This window comes from Mustela erminea, chromosome 18, assembly GCF_009829155.1.
Source record: "Mustela erminea isolate mMusErm1 chromosome 18, mMusErm1.Pri, whole genome shotgun sequence".
Taxonomy (NCBI): domain Eukaryota; kingdom Metazoa; phylum Chordata; class Mammalia; order Carnivora; family Mustelidae; genus Mustela; species Mustela erminea.
This window is the reverse complement of record NC_045631.1, coordinates 53602076-53622847: the sequence shown is the minus strand read 5'-3', so window position 1 is coordinate 53622847 and position 20772 is coordinate 53602076. Positions and strand designations below refer to the sequence as shown.

Below are 20772 nucleotides of genomic sequence, written 5' to 3'. Positions count from 1 at the left end.
GAATAAAGAGTGATGGGGTATCACATTTTATTTTCTTGTTTTATTTTTTTAAAGAGAGCACACGTGAGTCAGGAGGAAGAGCAGAGGGAGGGTGAGAAAGGGAATCTCAAGCCGATTTCCCACTGAGCACAGAGCTTGATGCTGGGCTCGATCCCAGGACTCTGAGAAAATGACCTGAGCCAAAATGGTGAGCTGGCCTCTTAACCAACTGAGCTACTCAGGCACCCCGGGAGTCACATTGGAGCCTGGGTGGCCAGAGAAGGCCTCTCTGGGCAGATGGGACTGCACCCTGGGCTGGATAAAATGAGGGATCCGGTGATGCCAATATTTGGGGGAAACTATAATAAAATTTTGGAAAGATAAACATGGCCCAAATTAAAAGGCAATGATACAGAAAGAAGAGAGAAAAATTTAGGAAGTCACATTGAAAGGACTTCTAGCTACAGAAGTGAGAGAAGGAGAAATGGCCCAAGATGGGGCCTGGTGTTGTGGCTCGGTCATCTGTATCATTAAGTAGGACAGAGAGTGGGGAGGAGAAACATTTCTTTAGAGAAAAATGATGATTCATCTAGTCTTTCAGTGGCTGGTGGCACATCCCAGGATCCCCCTCCTTTTTTTTTTTTGGCCATTGTTCTTCTTGATAAGTCACTCCAGATCTTGGGAGAGTCATATAATAGCCATTCTCCTTTAAGAAAATGAGGGAAGAGCTCAAACCCAAAGGTCAGGAGTTTAGGGCTTGATCTAAAGACGACTTGGTTTGTTTTCTGGTTTTTTCTTCCCTCCTTTTCTTTTCAATTCCAGTCCCTGAAACCACTTACTCGACACAACCAAACCCTCTTGCTCCTTAAAAGAATATAATCCAGAAAGGTGTGTGAGAATAACACCATCCACCCCATAGCATGGGGTCTCTGGGGCTCAGGCGGCAGAAGTGTGGAAGGCCCACACCCCAGCCACCAGCCTGATGGTGAAACCATTCTAAGCAGATCCTGTGTTCTGCAGGAAAAGCGGAAATGGATGACCACATTAACCTGCTTAGGAATAGCTGAAAATGAGTTTTCTGAGCTGAAATCTTGAATATTTTGAATTAAAACTGTGCCACAATCTGGAGTGTTCTGAAAATCATTGGCAAAATCATGCAACGGTGTCAGATTCTGGCATTTTTGCCCTCGTGCCCTGAATGCATTTCCTGTGTTCATTTCGGCAGCCTCTGGAGCTCCTAGAATGGATTCTACGTTTTCCCATCGTTTTGCTAATTACACCGCGGCTCGTTTTGCCTCCTGCGCAGCTGCTCGGCTGGGAAGCCTGGCTGTTAGCAAAACAGCTCTTCCACGGGGTAGGGACCTGTCGCCGGTATCAGGTGCAAGGAGTGGTCGGCTAAACCACGGAATTCTCTGAATGAGTAAGAGCCAGCCCCAGTCGCGGGACAGTCGCGGCTCTTAACGGTGAGTATCGTGCCATCTTGACACATTTCCAAACAGAGCAAGAGAACAGTTGGGTCACCTCTCCACTTGTTTCCCAGCTGGGCTGAAATTCCGGGGCAGGCTGGGGGCCCCCAACTCTTTGCAGCCTTCCCGTGCTTGATCCGCAGACTTTGAACACCCACTCTGTCTTCTTCATGTGGGGCATGTGGTGTCAGGGGCTGTTTGGGTGGTATGACATGAAGAACCTTCTCCGGTTTGGGGCAAAGACTTTTAGTGTGGATGGGAGTAAAATTTTAACTCAATCCAGAAGGGTGTGTCCCTTCTGGAAGAGCATGGGGGCAGGAGAAGGGAGGGGGCCGGACCTGAGACATCTCCCCCTCCCCCGTTCTTAGGTTTAACACAGAACCCTTCCCAGTCGTAAGGAACCAGCCCTTGCCCACTTCTCAGACTCACCTTGTGCCACTACACACTGCACTGCACACCGTAGTTCCTCGGCCACTACACGCCATCAGTCTGGACGTTTGATTATTGTCTGTCTTCCCGACTACGTTGTGTGCTCTGTGAAGTCAGGGGTCATGTTTATCTGCTCACTCTATTGGTTGATTGAATGAATGAATGGATGGATGGATGGATGAATGAATAACTGAGGAGCTTGAAGTTGGCACCATGTGCACCAGCTCAGCCTTCTAAGCTGGCGCTAAAGGAAAAGGTCCTTTTCCAATAAACTACGCAGGACTGAAAAGGTTACAAGTTCCTTTCCTCAAGGACAACATACCTCAGAAACCCGAATGACCTAATCCTGCGGAGACTTGGTAGCGGGGGGTCCTGGGCTCCGGGGAACGGGTTACCCTGCAGCCCCAGGATAATGTGGGTCTGAGTGAACAGTGCTTCTGCAGACACATGCACAGTAAGAGGGTCCAGGTTTTAAAGGCAAGGCACGCATTCGGAATGGAAAGGGATACGGAGGATAATTTGGCGTTTGATTTCTGAAAATGCGACATGGACTTTGTTCTGAAGCCTTAAAAATAAATGAAGGCAAACAATGTTTTTAAATAAAAAAGGAAACGCACGGCCATTTGGTCAAAGGGAAGAGAAAAATAAAAGCAGGTCACGTATTAAGCTTGGATCACCCTGACAGAGTGTGGGTTTAATGTGTAGATAAGCAGCCGGGGTTAGGCGGCCCGTTTTCTTCTGTTGCAAGGCTGGTAGGGGACAGTCCCGCTGATTCCCCCAGAGGGAGGCAGGAGCAGGTTCGACACCCCTCTGAAGGCTGGCTTATCGAGGCTGACTTCCTTCCACCAACTTTCACCTTTCCATACTATTTGTCCTGCAGCTCCTTAAACCTAAAAGGACCTTGGAGTTCGGAAAGCAAATTTTCCAGAAGATAGGATTTGTTTGAATGTGGATTGGAGAAGCCCGGGGAGGGGTGGTGCTTGGCCTGGATCAGAAGATGCTGGATCGGACCTGGCCTCCTGGCCCCTGGAGGTCTAGCGAGGATCCTGCGTCCCTTCTGGAGAGCCAGCAGGACTTGGGAGAACAAACGCGATGTGTTTGGCTTCCCGGTTCCGGTGCTCCTTTCCCCTCTGCTTCCGACTCTAAACGCTCTTTAGGACATCATTGCATTGATCTAGGATCTGTTTGCTATAAATCCACCTGTGAGAACGCTGTATCGGGGGGAGGGGCTCTGAGGGGGAGGGTTTGTGGAAGCAGCGGCTGGAGGCGCTGGACATTGGCCAGTGGTCTGGGAATGTGTGTGGTGGGAAGGGCACCAGGCGGAGAGGTCAGACACTGGAATCAAGTCCCACCGTCCCCAAGACCCAGCGGCAAGACGAACTCTGACTGGGTCACTTCTTCTTGTTGGGTCTCAGGTCTCTCATGTGTCAAAAGAGGCCATGAGGGGACACTTGGGTGACTCAGGGGGTTAAGCATCTGCCTTGGGCTCAGGTCATGATCCCAGGGTCTTGGGATTGATCAAACCCTACTTCAGCCTCCCTGCTCAGCAGGGACTCTGCTTCTCCCTCTCCCCCTGCCCCTCCACCTGCTTGTGCTCTCTCTGTCTCTCTCTCTCAAATGAATAAATAAAATCTTAAAAAAAAAAAAAAAAAGAAAGAAAGAAAGAAAAGAAAAGAAAAAGAAACAACTAGGTGGGGGTACTTAGCAATCTCAGAGTCCATGAGATGTCCTCGCCTGTGCTGGACAGGTAGTCCCAGGCATACAGCGACAGAAATCAGGAAATCGCTTTGATTCTTGATGTCCATGGTCAAAGGTGGGATCCTTTTTGAAAAAGCCACATGGCCCGGGTGACCAGGACTGTGCTGACTATGCCATATGCAGAGGTGTGTGTGTATGTGTGTGTGTGTGTGTGTGTGTTCCCCTCACAGCGTGGGAGCTGTGTCTGCAAAAACATGTCTGTTTTTTCTTATGTCCCTCGGACTAGGTTCTACGACCGCGTGTCAGAGGAGCACGGATGGGAAGGCAGGCCGTCTCTGACGGGTGTCCCAGTGCGTGTATGGGTCTGCGCTGAGGAACCAAAGCCGGCGGGTCCTAGCTTGGTGAGAGGGTAATCCTGGGGCCCGGAGGGTGTTGGTAGCCCCACGAGGAGGAATCCGTGCCTGCTGGGCAGTCGGAAGTTGGCTGCTGCCTCTGCTCCTCCCCTCGGCAGCTCCCCCCCCCACCCCCCCATCCCCGGGCTGGCCCACATGTGGCGAGAGGCACAGAGGCCACGGGGCCTCCGAGCATGCTTCCCGCTCCCAGCTCTGCCGCCGCTCTGGCCTCAGAAAAGCCAGAAGGTTGCAATCAGGAGCTGGCTGGCGAGGCTCTGGGTCACCAGAAGGGTCACCCCTGACTTATTTCCATGTCCTCCAGTCCTGTCAGGAGGTCTGTGGGGGCACAGAAAGCAAACACAGCGGAGGGCTCCAATCAGAAACAGCCCGTGACCTCCTGGAGCCCAGAGCAGGCGCGATGGTCAACTTTCCTACAGCTCCCCGAGGACTTGCGCGGACGCACAAAAAAGTGCGCATCGGGGTGTCTCTTGGCAAGTCTCTGTACTTCATGCCTTCTGCAGGGCCGTGCAAACGCGTCCCAAACGTGCAGGCGTTGTGTGATGCTCACGGGAAGAGAACTTTCAGGGGACACAAAGCCTGTGAACGTCTTCCCTGGGGTGCCAGCCAGTTCAAAGTGACCAGCCTCACGGGCCGCTCGGTGTCCCCTGCTCTTTTGCGAGAAGGCTCGAAGGAACCGTCCCGAGCAGCGTGGCTCATGGACAAGCAGGTCAGACCGCCTCCCGTCACTCAGTGCATTTGACCAAATCAATCAGTATCGGGTCTGATCGGTATGGGAAGACGATGAAGGGGAACGTGCCTTGAATACAGCCTGGACAGGGATGGAGAGCGCAGACAGCGACCCGCATTCTCCTTCTCTCCCTTAGGCCTCCGGGTCCCTGGCTTCATGCTTGGTGACATTCTTTGGCAGCAGTGTTCTCTCTTTGACTATGGGATTCCTTTCGGAATGGAAGGTCCCCTGCTAGTATTAAAGGCCTCTTCTAGGTCTTTCTGTGCTGTTGTCCTGTACTGTGAATATGCATAGTACCTCACCTATTGACTTCGCATAATGCCTCCAATTTACATGTTGCTTTGCATGTGATTTGCATGACATTAGGTCCATTCCGCCTTCAATGAATATTTATCAACAGTCACATACCACAGGAGATGCTATATAATGAGAAGGAGGACCAAGGATACAAAATCCTCTAAATCTTTGTTGCTTTTCTCCCGCGGCCTCTACCCCTCCCTCCCCCCTCCCACCTCCCCCGACTAATCCATCGGGCCACCTACTTCTCTTTGGCAGCTTCTTAATAAAAGTTGATCTGCTTGGGATAATCACTGGTTTGGCTTCTCAGAGCTTAGCCCCACCTGGAATATATACCTGAAGAGTCAGAGCATACTGAAATTGTACCTGCATGAGGCTCTTTAAATAATTTCTACCAATGATGTCATGGCTTCTTGGGGTCCTTCCTTTCAGACTGACCGAGCCTGGGCTCTGCATATGCCTAAGGACACTTGAGAAGGGGAGCCTTTATTTCATGAACACCAAAGAAAGGAAGAAACTGAGACATGAACCTTAGGAGGAATTTACTAAGGGTTCTTACATCAAGTTCAAGCCCAGCATGAGACTGCCCTTAATTAGATGCAACATGCGTTTTCGGGATTCTATGATGTCTGAGTATGAAGTTAGATAAAGAGGTTCGACACAGAAATCTGTGCCTCGGGGAGTTCATAATATGCCTTCATGTCCTTATACAATCCTTCTGATCTCATTTTGGGGCAGTTTCACTTGTGCGCCTGTATAGGACATGGACCTATGTAATATTTGGAGACAGTTGCGTCAAAGTTTCCTCCATTATTCCATGGATTAGTATATCATGGACCCTCTTTAAAATGGGAGATCTTAAAGAAACTTAAAAACCAACCTTTTAGTTGGTTGTTCTGCCATCTTGGAATCTTTTACTTCTAACTGTAGGAGCAAGCATATGCGAGATGGCTTAGGGGTCCAGCTGAGAAGTGGTATGCATTGGCTTGTGTTCAACACAATTGCAAGAAAGCTTGGGAAATGGAGAGAGCCACAGAAATATGGATGAACATGGAGACTCTCTGCCACACATACTTAGCTGTGCGTCTCCGGAAAAAAATCACCTGTTCTCTCCAAGCCTTCCCTGCTTATCCATGAAAAGGGGACAAAATCCCCTAGCTTCTGAAATTCTTAGTAGGATTAAATAAGATAAAACATTGGAAGGTATCTACCAGCCCAGGGTCAGACACAGAGCAGAGGCTACAGAGGTGCCCCCTCTCTTTGCCGTCCTACCCCGCCTCCCTCTGAGTTGTTTCTTGTAACACATAGGACAAGAGGAGGCAGGCAGGATGGTCTACATATGGTTTTCATCCGATAAATCAGGATGTGAGGAGATGCCATTTACATTCTTTGCTGGTCTTCTCAAGGCAAATGAATAATATCTAGCTGTTTGGAAAGAAGAGGTTTTCTTAGCCCAGGTGGAGCCCTTCCTAATTGCTTTGGTGACTGTTTCTGGGCTTTGTTGGAAAAAATAATGGTGCACAATGATACTGCCTTTGAGTACCAGGGCACTGAAATCTACAGCAGTAGCAGTTTTCTGTGTTGTTCTTGTGAGTCGTACACAGCAAAAAGGCAGGCTGGAAGCCCCCGAAATTACTAGCGCAGGTGTGGGGAGCTGACTCAGCCCCACTCTGCTTACTGGCTAAGCTGCAGGTGGGAGGCGAGTGTGTGTACAGATGGGTGCTCGCCCTGACTCAAGCCTCAAAAGGTGTCGAAACCCAGGGCACAGCTTTGGGAAATGCCGTATTTAGAAAGGGTTGGCCGATGGCCTAACCTATTTTCTCATCCTCCAGAATGTGTGAGAAAAGTCAATCCGATGGAAATTCTGGCCTTCCTCTCCTTATAGACCTCTTCCTGGCATCCCAAACCCCCATTTATCCTAGCTGCCAGGACTCACTTTCTTTCTCTTTGTGACCACCTGACACTTTATTTTTTATTTTATTTTATTCTATTTTTTTTAAGGTCCCAGTGTAAGGCAGTTCTGGAAATCAGTATGGGTCCAATGCCTGTAAAGTACCAATGTGTAGCAGTAAGGTCAGTAGTTGTATGGAAATACATTGAATTGTGAATAATAAAAACTTTAATAACAGTAGTTTAAAGAGAAAAATCATTTAATTGCCTCACAAGGAAACCTAAGGGATGGTAGTGCAGAGTTGGTTGGCAGTTAACCTCAACTTCATGCTTCTTTTTGCTTCCATCTGCCTTTCTACAGCTTCATTAGCTCCACCCCTTGGCCTTTTGCCCTCATGGATGTTGCCTCATGGTCACAAAAGAGCTCCTGCAGCTCCAGGCATCATATTTGTAATCAGGGCAAAAAAAAAAAAAAAAAAGAAGAAGAAGAAGAAGAAGAAGAAGAAGAAGAAGAAGAAATTAATAGTGCTCGTTACCTCTGTCCTTTTTATTAGGACAGCAAAAGCTAATCTTAAAATTCAGATCAGGAGGAACAAACAGTTATTTTCAAGTAAAGTCAATGCTATCTGACTTCACTTCCAACATCTGGGTTCATTCGTGGTTTTAGAATCTCTCCCTTCTTCTTTGCTTCCTTGCAGAAGGGACCCTGGACTCTATTACAGGGTTATGTGCTCCTATTTCTTCTGGTGGGTCTCTTAAAGATGGACAAGGAGACCTCCAAAGTAGGAGAGAGGGAGAGAGAGAAAGAGAGAGGAAGAGAGAAAAGGCATTATCCAGAGACAGGGGTTTTGACCGATTTCCGTCCCTATAAGTTCATATGTCACCTACCCTACCCTTGCCTTACCTTTCACATCGTCTACAGTGAATTTCCCTGCTTGCCCTGTGAGCTCCTGCACCTCTTTCAAGCTCCAGGTGTCAGAGTCACGTGGTGATACCACAATGCCGGTGGGTAGGTAGGTGGCTGGAGAGTCAAGCTTACTGATATATTTATTTCAGGGCGGCAGAAAATGAAGTCCGCTACAGTTGCAGAAGTCAACTTTTACTGAACCCTCTAGGATTAGATCTGGTATTTGGAGAGGGGGATTTCCATGCCCGCTTTCACATATATAAATACCAGTTCATTCAAACATTAAAAAAAAAAAAAATTAACTCTTCCTTCCCCTCTCCCTTCTATGTCCTAATAAAATGGAAATGAAGGCCTAGGAATTTTAAGAAACGATTCAAGGACTGCTTGGAACAGTCACATGAAAACACGAGGAGTTTTACAGCATCCTAGGAACCCTACCCAGGGCCAACATGGGCTGCGGACATTGCTGACCAATCACTGTTAAGCTCCTCCCGCGCTCACCTTAGACTTTGCTGACCAATCACTGTTAAGCTCCTCCCGCGCACGCGGTGCACACTGCTGACCAATCACTGTTAAGCTCCTCCCGCGCACGCGGTGCACGCGGTGCACACTGCTGACCAATCACAGCGAACTTAGGGTCTGTTTATGGTTTCACAATCGCCCAGTGCAGCACGGTTCAGGAATCCAGCACCCAGCGGTCGGGGTCGGTTGCCGAGATGGGATGAAACCTATTTGCAACGCCTGTCCGGCGGGGTCGTCTTGCATAGCTGTCTTTGGGTAGATTTAAAAACAGGAACGCTATCTCATTCATTCAGTGAAATTCTGTTCCACTGTTTGCTGAGAAATTTCCTTTGTCGGGATATTCTGTCCACGTCCCCCCATCATTAAGACCTGGAGTGTGGGGTGCGCCCCAAACTCGGCGATTATTACGCGGGCTGCACGCAGCCGGCCTTGGAGATGGGCCCCTGGAGGAGGTATCAGCTGCTTCACTGCAGGAAGCTCCTCGGAGAGGAATGGTTAAGGGGTGAGGGGTGGCACGAAAGGACCCCCAGCTCCCCTGCCACAGCTGGGCACATTTGTGGGTGGATGTGTAGAGAGGCTTTGCCCCAGAATTAGTGATGCTTGCATATCCCCTTTCCCACAGGGCTGCGGCATTATGAAGCCTGACCCCTGGGCAGCTGATCCACGTGGAGCTGGGCTGCAGACACCGGAGAGCTCCAGGTCTTCGGACTGTGTGAGAACACAGGCGAGAAGCTGATTCGGAAGGCTTGGGAGGGACAGACGGGGTGGTACTCCCTTGGTGGCAAGGCAGCTAGGTAACTAAGTAGGGGTTAATGTTTCTAACTATCCTCACCGACTAAAGAACAGGTTAGAACACGACCACAACTAGAAAGTGCTAGCCCATGTGTTTTGAAGCATGCTTCTCTTCTCAAGGCAATTATTTTTGTTATTTTAGTTGCCTTTGACCTTCACTGGTGGGGTTGCGGAGCCTGGCTTTAAAGGTGAGGAACAAGGAATTTGAAATTTACATGTGTTTGTACAACACAATTTTCATGTGCAAATTACTGTCACGTGATAAGGACTCTTGGAATTCGTAACTGTGAAAACACACACACACACACACACACACACACACACACACACAGTGCTTTTGATCCTGTCTTCCCTCAGGTGGACATTCTAGAGAATGTAAATTTATTCTTCCAAATGTATGTCAGAATAGTCGTTCACGTCTGTCGAGTTTTTACACTTGCCACCCACTGTTTCCAGCAGTACTCATCTTGAATCCTTACAGCCCTTTAAGATAAATAGTGTTATCCACCCTGTTTACGGATGAGAGAACGAAACCCAGAGAGGTTAAGTGACTTTCTCAGGGTCACACAGCCATGATGCGGCAACACCCAGATTAGAACTTAATTACTCTGACCTCAAAGACAGTCATCGGAAACCCACTTCACTTCCCTGTCCCTTTCACTTCTAAAATGCAGTAATTATTACTCAGCCACTCTTTCCTTGAATGCAGGTGAAGAGATCTGCTCTCAACAGTAACAGCACTGGTTCTAGGTGTCCCTCGAGGGCAGCCTGGTGCGTGTTTCCTGATTGTTCCCTGCAATAGAGAATACCTCCCACCCTGGAGGGATCACACCGGTTTCTGGATCTTTGGTGTTTTTTTATGTCCCCTCCACCCGCATTTCATTTTGATGTTGCGCTGGTCTCTCCTGCACTTCCTGGTCGGTCCTCCGGGCGAGCATTCCGAGGGCAGCAGTGGCTTCAGCGAGGAAACTCCAGTTGTTGTTTTTCAACTTCCTTTGATCCTATTTTGTGGTTGACTTGGCGAAAGTCCACATCTGTCACCAATGAGCTTTAAAGCGGCTGCAGCTCAAAGCCCCTATCAGATTTGACCTCAACACACCCAGTTCTGAGGCATCCATTTCCTTTCCATTCTGGAGGAACACGCGGCGTTTCTCTGATTGGACATTCATCGGTCTTGCTTTCTGTCTCTGCCTCTCCTCCCCCTCAGTAATCCTCCAGGCCCAGGAAGGACCTTCACATGTTTCTGTTGCTGTGCGGCATATGTTGTGTTCTAATCCTTCCTGTGTTTGCTGTAGGTATGGCGGGTCTCCAAGACAAATTACTGGTATTGTCGAGGAGGTCACCCGGGCGGCGTTCGGGTGGGGGCTGGGGCGGGAGATGGCTCTGGGGAGGCACCCCTGGGACGGCCTCCGCCTCCTGGCCTTGTTTGATGGTTCCAGGTCTGGGCCCAGGGACCCCAAGCTGCGAGCTGGCAGAAGGGGAAGGAAGACCAGGGCTTTACCTACTGGCCCTGTCAACTGATGAAGGGGAAGCTTGTATGGGGCAGACCTCAGGCAACAGATGTTGGTGGAGGACCTGCCAAGACCGTGATGAGGGTAGGGGAGCGATGCATATGTTACTTGACACGGGAGGATTAGAGAAACCATGAGGAGACTTGCCTTGTCCCTTCACACCGTGACACCTCGGGGGAAGTGAGTTATGAGAACAGAGAAGCACAGTCCACGCACAGACCGGGAATGACGCGCCAAGACAGGCAGCTTGAATGATGCCTTGGCTTTCCTCTCCTCCCCGCCCTGCACCCCCCAGCACCAGTCACCCCCCCACCCCCACCCCCTTGCTGGGGCGATTGGCAGGCGTGGTGAGATCTTTTGTGCAAGCTGCAAAATCAAAAGCAGGAGTCCTTTGGGGACTGCCTTTGGGGTTGTCTTGCCTTGTTCTGCCCCGTCAGCCTCCCCCCACCATCCCCCACATTGATAAGGGAACCGAATGCCGTGCCTGGGCTTGTCCTTTTCCCTGGACTTTGCAAATGAAGTCATATGGAAGATGGCCAGAGGAGCCAACCATGTGTCTCTTTTGATGGCCCAAGGCATGAGGGAGCCCCAGTGAAAAGAACAGAGTTCAAGGGGCTCAAGTCGTCCGGGAAAGTAAGCATGTGACCACGGGACACTCATTCTGGTCTAAACGAGATCCAGGCAACAAGTGGGAAGAAATGAGCTTGGTTCCATGGTTCCTTGCTTTCCCTCTGTGTTTGTTAGGTCTTCACAGGACTCTACGTTCTCCTGGAGCTAAGGGCAGGCATGAGATGGGTGCGCTTGTTTGCACTTCTCTACCCGCAAAATGGTGCTAGAACGTGCAGGGGAAGTAGCAAAAAGAGGGACCCCATAGGAGACTGGCCTGGGGAAAAGCTCATTCTGGTCATAGAAGGGGTTGTGGAAATGAATTCAGGATCAAGATTTCTTTCCCTGGTTATTGCATTCCTGGAAAGGGGTGGGGAAGACAACCCAGTTGAAGTCCATTATGGGATCCAGTGAAGCTGTGGGATGTCTCTAAGCTTAGGGACCCCTACAAAGAGAGATCAGGACTGTTTATCCCCACCAAGGGAAGCAAACCTCTAGACCAAGTCTTGGTCGTCTTCCATAATTCCAACCTATTTCCACCAAAGATTCTAAAAGGGACAGAGGGAGGGAGGACAACATGGGGACAAAACGAGAGATGTGGGACAGAGAGTGAGGAAGAAGGGGGCCCAAAAAGAGAAAGGGTGACACACACTATTAGAGGATGTTGTCGAAGAGACCTAATGATTGTGTTGATCCTGTCGCACTCGGCTCCCTGACCTACTGAGTCCTGTTTTGGACTGGTGGAAGCAATGCTGAGGCACTGAACCAAATAAGGTCTTGGGCAAGAGGAATTTCAAGGGCATACACACTGTGGCTCAGATATCTCCCCTTATCTTTCCTACCGCCTTCACATCTGACGGAACATTCCCAGGAGAAGTTCTCAGACTCCACACACTGTGCTCAGAGCACAAGAAGCAGTAGAGGGAAATAGTGCCGGAATGGAGGCAGCTTTGTACATGACAGGAACAGGCCAAGTATGTTTCTTCTACTGCTTGTAGTGTGGCAAGAGTTTTCCCCTTAGAGACTGACTCCTGTAGACCTCAAAGGTGTTCTAGAAGTTACTGAGAAACTTTAAAATACTCTGGGAGCAAACCCATGGTGAGGTACCACCTCATACCTGTCAAAATGGCTGAAATTAACAACACAAGAAACAACAGGTATTGGGGAGGATGTAGAGAAAGGGGAACCCTCTTACACCGTTGGTGGGAATGCAAACTGGGGCAGCCATTCTGGAAAACAACGTGGGGGTTCCGCAAAGAGTTAAAAATAGAGCGACCCTTGGGGCGCCTGGGTGGCTCAGTGGGTTAAAGCCTCTGCCTTCGGCTCAGGTCATGATCCCAGGGTCCTGGGATCGAGCCCCGCATCGGGCTCTCTGCTCTGCAGGGAGCCTGCTTCCTCCTCTCTCTCTGCCTGCCTCTCTGCCTACTTGTGATCTCTGTCTAATAAATAAATAAAATCTTAAAAAAAAAAAATAGAGCGACCCTACAAACCAGCAATTGTTCTATTAGATATTTACCCCAAAGACACAAAAGTACTGATTTGAAGGGGCACATGCACCCTGATGTTGGCAGCAGCATTATCAAGTATGGCCGCATTACGGAAAGAGCCCAGATGTCCATCAACTAATGAAAGGACAAAGAAGATGTGGCCTATATGTATAAGGAATATTGCCCAACCACCAAAAAGAATGAAACCTTGCCTTTTGCAACAATGTGGATGGAGCTAGATTGTATCATACTAAGCGAAATAAGTCAGTCAGAGAAAGACGAATACCATATGATTTCACTCGTATGTGGAATTGAAGAAATAAAACATGAACATAGCGGGGGGCGGTGGGGAAAAGGAGAGGAAAGCAAGTTGTAGGAGACTCTTAACTAATTGATGGAGGGAGGTGGGCAGGGGAGGGGGTGAGGGGGGATGGGTATGAAGGAGAGCCCTTGTGTTGAGCACTGGAGGTAAGAGTAAGTGTATGTAATGGTCTGCAAGTGGTGAGTCATTAAATTCTACCCCTGAAACCAGTACTACCCTATATGTTAACTCATCAGAATTCAAATAAAACCTTGGAACAAACAAGGAAAATAAAGCTCAAATCAAACATGATCTCTGAAAATAAAATAAAATAGAGTAAAATAAAATACTCTGGGAGGATCCATTCATTCATTATTCATTTTCTCGGGCTGCCCCCAACAGCACAGGTGGGAGGGCTTACCCAACAGAAGCTAGAAGTCCAAGATCAAGGTGTCGGCAGGGTGATTTCTTTGAAGACCTCTCCCCTTGGCTTGTAAATAATCATCTCCATGTGTCTTCACAGGGCCTTTCCTTTGTAAGTGTCTGTGTTCTAATCTCTTTTTCTTACAAGGACCCCAGCCACGTACCTCATTTTAACTTAATTATGTCTCTGAAGACCCGTCTCCAAATGCAGTCATTCTGAGGTATGGGGGCTTAAGACTTGAACTCGTGGATTTTGAGGAGGACACAATCCATCCTATAACACAGGAGTTCTTTCTGGGCTATTCACAGTTCAGTAGGGATCTGACAGCTGGCTGACAGGTAAGTAAACCACAGGTAAGTAAACCAAGGTTCAGAGGAGTTTGCTAACTTGCCCAGGGACACAGAGCTTTTAAAGGGAAAAGCTGGAATTTCAACACAGGTCATTGGGACTCTGGTGTCTGCTCAGTTTCCATCACGCAGAGAAAGAGTAGTTCATCCTGGAGGGGTGTGAGGGATGGGCTCTGAATCTGGGTATGCCCCTCTTGGACTGATGCCTCTCTCTCTCACATATTTTTCCTTTGGCAACTTCTTCCACTCAGCCAGCCTCCACCCCTTGAGTTTTGCTTACCCAGAAACCCAGGAAGCTTTAGGAACCCACTTGCAAGGCTTTGAGTCCAATTCTGACCCTACCAATGTTACTCTTCTGATGATGATGATTAATTAATAAACCTAACCATTTATTAAGCATCTGCTTTGGAACCCATGTTAGGCTCTTAAGATAAAGTAGCTCCTATTCTCTCAATAACTCTTTGTACGGTGATTATCGTCCGTTTACAGACAAGCCAGGATGTTTATTATGTCGTACTGTGCAAGAGTGAAAAATTGGAAACAAGCACATACACTTGCAAATTACACGTTCCTTATTCTTAGCTCTGTGTTCCCTTACGTGAGTTCTTGTTAGCCTGGATTCTGCAACCTTGAGAAGTGCGCACTTGAGCGGACAGGTAGGGCCATGCAGTCCTACAAAAGGCCACAGTTGCTGATACACTCACCGTGTATGGGGGCCCTTGTCTTCCCGTACTCTCGGCCACACTGGATGCTATCAATCCTTTAAATTTTGGCCTCATGTGTAGAGCTACGTTATCTAAAACAGTAGCTGCTGACCTGGTGTGTCTGTGTGGATTTCATCAAAATAAAATTTTAAAATTCAGCTCCTTGGCTGCACCAGCCCCATTTCTAGAGCTGAACAGCCCCATGTGGGCCTGGTGGCTACCATGTCGTACAGCACAGCTACAGAGCATTTCCATCACCCCAGAACGCTCTACTAGACAGTGCTACTTTGGGACAAAGAAATGAATCTCATTGTTTTGGGATCCATGTCCCTGACACTAATGAGCTGGACCAGATTTTCACTGAACATCTGTAGCAAACTCTTAGGCACACTCGTTACATAAGAGGCAAGATTCTAAGTGTGTGACAGAGGCCATCCATTGAATGTCTTTATCAGTTTGATGTTTGAATGCTGGAGAACAAGCACAAGAAGGAAAGCGGAATTTGAGAGGGTCTCAGAGAGGAGTCTAACGAGGACGCCAGGTCCCCAGGAGGACTCAGAGCAATTGGTTTGTAGGAGAAGGAGCAACATATCCTCGGAGCACTAGGGGAGGAAAGGACAGGTAAGGTGCTGGTGAGTCTGTGCCTTCAGTGGGACGGCTTCTGTTCTCTCTCTCTCTGTACGAGGCATGATCATCACCCTGGAGTGAGGAAGCAGAAAGGAAGTAGAAGGAGGGTGGAGGAAAGCAGAACCATGACACAGCCGTTCCCCGGAATGGGAACATGAGCTCACTCAGGAAACACACATGATTTCTGGCTATTTTGAGGGTCCCAAACCCTCAGGGGCCCTTCCCCGCCCAACCAAGAGCCCTCAAAAGGGTTGTAGTTGTGCTGGCTCTTGACCTTGTCCTTGATGTTTATACTTTTTCTTGGCTGGGTCTGGGGGGGCGGAGGAGTTGGGAGGGAGGGTAGGGGTGGGTGGACAGAACACTCCCTTCCACCGAAGAAGCTCATGCAAGAATGTCTGCTTCTCAAGGTCTCTTTAGCCTCTGACCCTTGCCAAACAGGTGAATTGAACCCATTTGGACAATTATATGCACCTTTGAATCTTTATGATGAATTCCAAACTAACCAATCAGAACACAAAGTGCAGCTTGAGAAGCAGGGGACAAGGGAATGGGAATGTCTCCTCAAGGATTTTCTCCCTGGGCCCAAAGTATTTACATTCAGATTTGCATGTGATTTGCATATAATTTGTGTCCGGCTACAAAGCCTGTCTGTTGTTCAGATAATGTTTAAGCTAAAGTTAATTTCTAGAATATCTTTCTCTCCCCATCTTTCCTTACCCCATTTACTCAGATGCATGGTAGAAATGTCAGGATTTTCAGGGGACAAAGGTAGTCCCTGGGTCACATGCTCTCTTTGTCGGCAACGCTTTGCCTAATTAGGAGTTTTATTGTCATAAAATGTCTTAGACGGCAACAAAAACTGGAACAGGGCTGCTCAGAGGGTTAGAAGCAAGAGGTAGGGGAGTGAACTCTGCTGAATTGGAAAGAGGAGAGTTAGCTAGATAGACCAAAAGAAGGAAAACGTCTGGGAAAATTACTGGTGCTAACTACATTTTTTAAAGATTTTATTTATTTGACACAGAGTAGGCAGAGAGGCAGGCTGGGGGGGGGGGTGATGGGGGAAAGCAGGCTCCCTGCTGAGCAGAGGGCCCAACACGGGGTTCAATCCCAAGACCTTGAGACCAGGACCTGAGCCAAAGGCAGAGTCTTAACCCACTGAGCCACCCAGGCGCCCTGATGCTAACTAACTCTTAATGAGAAATGCTCACAGTGTCCCAGGCCTTGTTTCCAGTGCTTTGCTTGTATTGTGAGTTTATCCTCATAACAGCCCTACTAGGCAAGTACTTTTGTTACTCCCATTTTAGAGAGGAGTCAACCGAGACCCACAAAGGGTGAGTACCTTGCCTGAGATCATGCAGCAAAGGGAGACCATCCGAACTTGGCTTGGTCCTCAGATTCCCTAATGGGGGTACAGCTGGTCTGCTCTGCTGTGTGTAGAACAAGAAGGGATAGTTCTGGAAGTAAGGGTGAGGCCAGCTCTTCACTTTAGGGAGAAATCATCAGGCCAGGAGAGGGGTCAGGGTATGACATGCCTGCCTGGACGTTCAAGCGGGGCAGGAGATGGAAGGGGGTTTGCCGAGCCCACCCCGGCAGCGCAAAGGGGCTGCAACTGCTCTCGCTCCCTGGCTTGGTCCAAGCCATCCCATGTTTACTCTTTCTTTTGACAGAGAATTCCCTCCCGAGCAAGACCCGGTCTCAGCCCGGTGCAGCACTAGCCGGAAGCCTGCAGATGTGGACAAGTGGGAAACACTGGGTCCGTGGCCTGGAGTAAGAGGTTGGCAGGAAGACAAGGGCAAGAATGACTCAGCCCCTTTGTCGTCACGCTCAGAAGGAATCCATCTTATCAGGCCCCAAATGACCAGCAGGACAAAGAGATACTGCTTAGGTAGTCTTACCCAAAAGGGACAAGGGAATAAAGGGGCCTTTGCTCATTGGATGCCTGGAAATAACCCCACCTCCCTCTTCAAGCAGACCCTTCCTTTTCAGGACTCTGAAATGCGGATTGTCCTCTAGTTGTTATTTACTTTCCTTTTGTTGTATTTTGCTTATGGGGTGTTCTCAAGCGCTCTAGAATGAAAAGTAGCCAGCAGCAGCTGGGGAGTGAAGGGGGGGTCATAGCCAAAAACAAACCTTGCAGGAGCGAAGGGGGTAAAATAATTAATGAAGAGGGTGGAGACCACCAGTTAGCATTGGCTGAGGCAGTGTGAGAAACTTCCCCGTGCCCGGGCATGTTGTCGAGGAGAGAGTGTTGTCATCTGAATTAATTTGCATGACAATAGGCTGAATCCTTATTATGCATTAGGGATGCTAATGGGCACCAGCCACAGCGCATTTCCATGGGAAAAGCATCTTTGAGAGGCAAACCTCTTCCTCCTCCCTCTTCTCCCCCTCCCCCCCTTTCCCCTCCCCTTCCTCCACCTTCCCCTCCCCTCCCCCTCCTCTTTCGTCCCCTCCCTCCCCCTCCAGTGCCCGCCCTCCCTCCTGCCCCTCCTCCCCCCTTTCCCTCCCTCTTTCTCTCCTGTCCCTCTGCCTAGTCACTGTGGAAAGCCCTAGCCCCTCACCCAGTGGAACATCCCCTGGGGCGGGGGCTCTTAGAGGGGAGGAAAGGGCGCTATGAGGTGGAAAGAATGCTTTTCAAAACCTCCCCAGACCCCCATCTCTCCCTCCCACCTCTTAGGAAATGACCAAGAAAGAGGTGTGAGTGTGTGTAGTTTAATTAAAAACAGATGGCTTGTCAATGCTGCCAGCCTCCTTGTAATTGGTGATATGGGGGGGGGGGCGCGGAGAAGCTGCTGTGGGAGTAGGTGGGGCAGAAGATACCAAGGTCAAGTGTGGGAGTGGGATACAGGGCAAAGGATAGAGACACCAGTGGCGTGGACTATTCAAGGACCTTGAAATCTAGCTGGGACCGAAGCAAGCTGTTCTCTCCGAGTGTTCCCATCAGCCCTCCCTTGAAGGACTTGAACTTGGAGTGATGTAGCAGCTCTGTTCCATCCTGCTTTCCTCCCTCGGCTCCAGAGGCTGTAGAACTCAAAGGGAGGGTTTGGAACCAGATCTTCTGGGTACAAATCCCATCTCTGATATTTACCAGCCACCTGACTTTGGCCGTGTGACTTAACTCTTTGCTGCCCCAGTGTCCTCACAAGTAAAATGGAGATTGTAGTGCCTTTTCCCATGACACAAAGTACTCAGAATATACCTGGCACATGGTAAGCCAGGTGGGATATGCGCTAGAGGTCACCATCCTTCCTTCCTTCTCTTGTTCATTCTTCCATTCAGTGGTTTCCATTGTCTTTGTGTCCCTTCTCGAGGAACCCAGGTGGCCTCCGAGACAGACGACTGATTGCATTGACAGATCCATCCCCCACCCCAGTTGTGGCCCCGCCATTGCCACCATGGGGGTGGTGGGCTTGCTGGGACTGGACAGCTCGTGATCTGATAGTGCCCTGTTTTGTCACATTGAATGTAACAGGTCTGTTGAGAAGCCCAACCATTTTTACTGTGGGTGCTGCCAGTTCTAGAAGGCTTATCTACAACGCATCTCCTGGTATGAGGCGTTCTCTCCTCCCCAGAACAAGATTTGATTGCCAGAGTCGAAATTACTACACTTAAAAGTAACTTTGAGTTTCTTAGCTTTGCCCCACAGTGTCCCTGAGAAGGAGAAAGAAGAGCATCTTGTGACCCTCCTCCCCCCCAGCTGGCTTGGAGAATGAGACTAGGGGTTTCAGCAGCACTTCATACGTGTTTTTGTAAAGCTCATGTTTGGTTTTGAGAAATAGAATTATTCAAAGTCCTATATCGTCATCTAGTATTTCAAAAGGTATTTTCACTAAATGCAGATCCGGTAGGTGCTAATTTAAATACCCTTTTTGTGAGTCCTTTATTAGAAGGTGTGATGGAAGAAAAAAAACAGCTGTCGGGTCTCAGCTCACGAAGCTCTAACACCGAAACTGGGTGGTACAGCAGGATGGCATCAAAAACCAGAGGGACTTGAGATAGGCGGCTGACTTGTCCTTGTGCCTAAGCTGGCCGTCTCCTATAAGCATGTTTCAACAGTTCCCTACCAAGTCAGAGTTAAGATGACGGAAAATGTCCAGAGGAAGATCATTTGGATTCTACTTTGCCACTGACCCACTCGACATTTTCATAATAACAAATGGATGAAATGCTTATTAAATGTGTTGATCAGTAATTGGAAGGGATAACTCATGTACAGAGCTTCACCAATAAAAATTCAGAATGATGTGAGAGTTGGTAGTCGATCTAGATAAACCAAATGAAATTCGACAGGGTCAACAGGAAATTCCTGAAGATTTTAATGTCAAAATCCAATTGGTAATGGTTTTTATGGGATGAAAATGAGCTATCTGGGTTAAAGGCAAGCTCGATCAGTAAGAACCAAAAGTCTTGAGAAAGGAGTTAAATCATTGAATCCAGTCTTCATGGTCTCTTCGTAAAGACGTGTAATTTCCAACTCAAGAACACACTATTTCCCAAGCCTACATTTGTAACTTTGTTTGGAATTCGGAATATATCTTTTCACTTAGTGGCTCTGCTATAAATTAACTAGGCTTTGATACAGCTTCAGTTGAAATGTAGCTGAACAACAGTATAAATAATAACTTTGATTCCCATTTGCAGACAGAAAGACAACTCTGGTCTAACTGCTTCCAGACTTTACAAGTGTTTTGCTCTTCTTCATTTCCCACAGCCCCTGCTCATCGTCTCCTCACACCCCTGTCAGGCACTTGTTCCTGAACAGCTGGGCTCCAGGCAGGAGGAAAGTAGGCGCACTGGAGCCGCCATCATGAAGAGAGACCCAGCCAGGCAGGGAGGCGGCAGAAAGGGAGAACCGAACTCAAGCGTAGCCTGGGCTCCGCTTTGGGGAAAGGTGTCCCTATCTGATTTGGTGGCAAAACAGATTAGGAACCCCAGGTAGAAAATTATAATCTGCATTTAAATAGATGTCCCATAAAAGGTCCAAGTTCAAGACCCAGAATGGGTTCTCCTGGAATTTCAAGATTTAGCAATTTTTTATTTTCCCTTTGGAGATCTTTAAAGTTAGGTCTCATGGTGAATGTTGTCATTTCCAGGCAGAAGGAGAGAAATCAGCAATCTCATGTTGGTTTTGGATTTTTAGAGGGTTGAGAATGCCTTCTTAATCAGAGAAAATCCCAGTATGCTTTGTTTTATTGTATTATTTTAGGATACTTTTACTTTTTAATTCTTGACACGCTGACGTTTTTGACTATGGTTAAAATAATGATGTCCACTAATGAAGTCATCTCATTAGAGCCGCTGTCCTGGTTACATGGGTATTGATGTTTCTCCTTTACCGACTGAATGCTTGTGTCACTCCCCGAATCCCATCCCGCTGCCACCGCCCCACCCCCCCTTCCCCAATCCATACGTTGAAGTCCGAACATATGAAGGAGATAGTTTTAAGAGCTGGGGACTTTGGGAGGTGACTAGGTCACGAGGGTGAAGTCCTCATGAAGAGAATTAGTGCCCTTGTAAAAGAGACCCAGAAGCTCCCTAGCCACCTTCTGCCCTATGGGGGCACAGCAAGAAAACAGGATCTATGAACCAGAAAGTGGACTCTCACAAGACACAGAATTCGCTGGAGCTTTGATCTTGAAATTCCC

At 48.5% G+C, this 20772-nt stretch overlaps 2 long non-coding RNA genes across 2 annotated transcripts; one reads left to right on the top strand and one right to left on the bottom strand.

Annotated features, from left to right (window-relative positions):
• Positions 1 to 7240: 7240 nt before the first annotated feature.
• Positions 7241 to 8317, bottom strand: LOC116577089. Its single transcript, XR_004280382.1, has 2 exons — positions 7804 to 8317; positions 7241 to 7326 (listed from the first exon to the last, which is right to left on the bottom strand). It is a non-coding gene; the product is annotated as an uncharacterized LOC116577089 (long non-coding RNA).
• A 157-nt stretch (positions 8318 to 8474) lies between these two features.
• On the top strand, positions 8475 to 19361 carry LOC116578445. The gene is made up of 6 exons (XR_004280882.1): positions 8475 to 8583; positions 8951 to 9040; positions 9263 to 9308; positions 13597 to 13787; positions 16795 to 17012; positions 19015 to 19361. It is a non-coding gene; the product is annotated as an uncharacterized LOC116578445 (long non-coding RNA).
• Positions 19362 to 20772: the final 1411 nt, after the last annotated feature.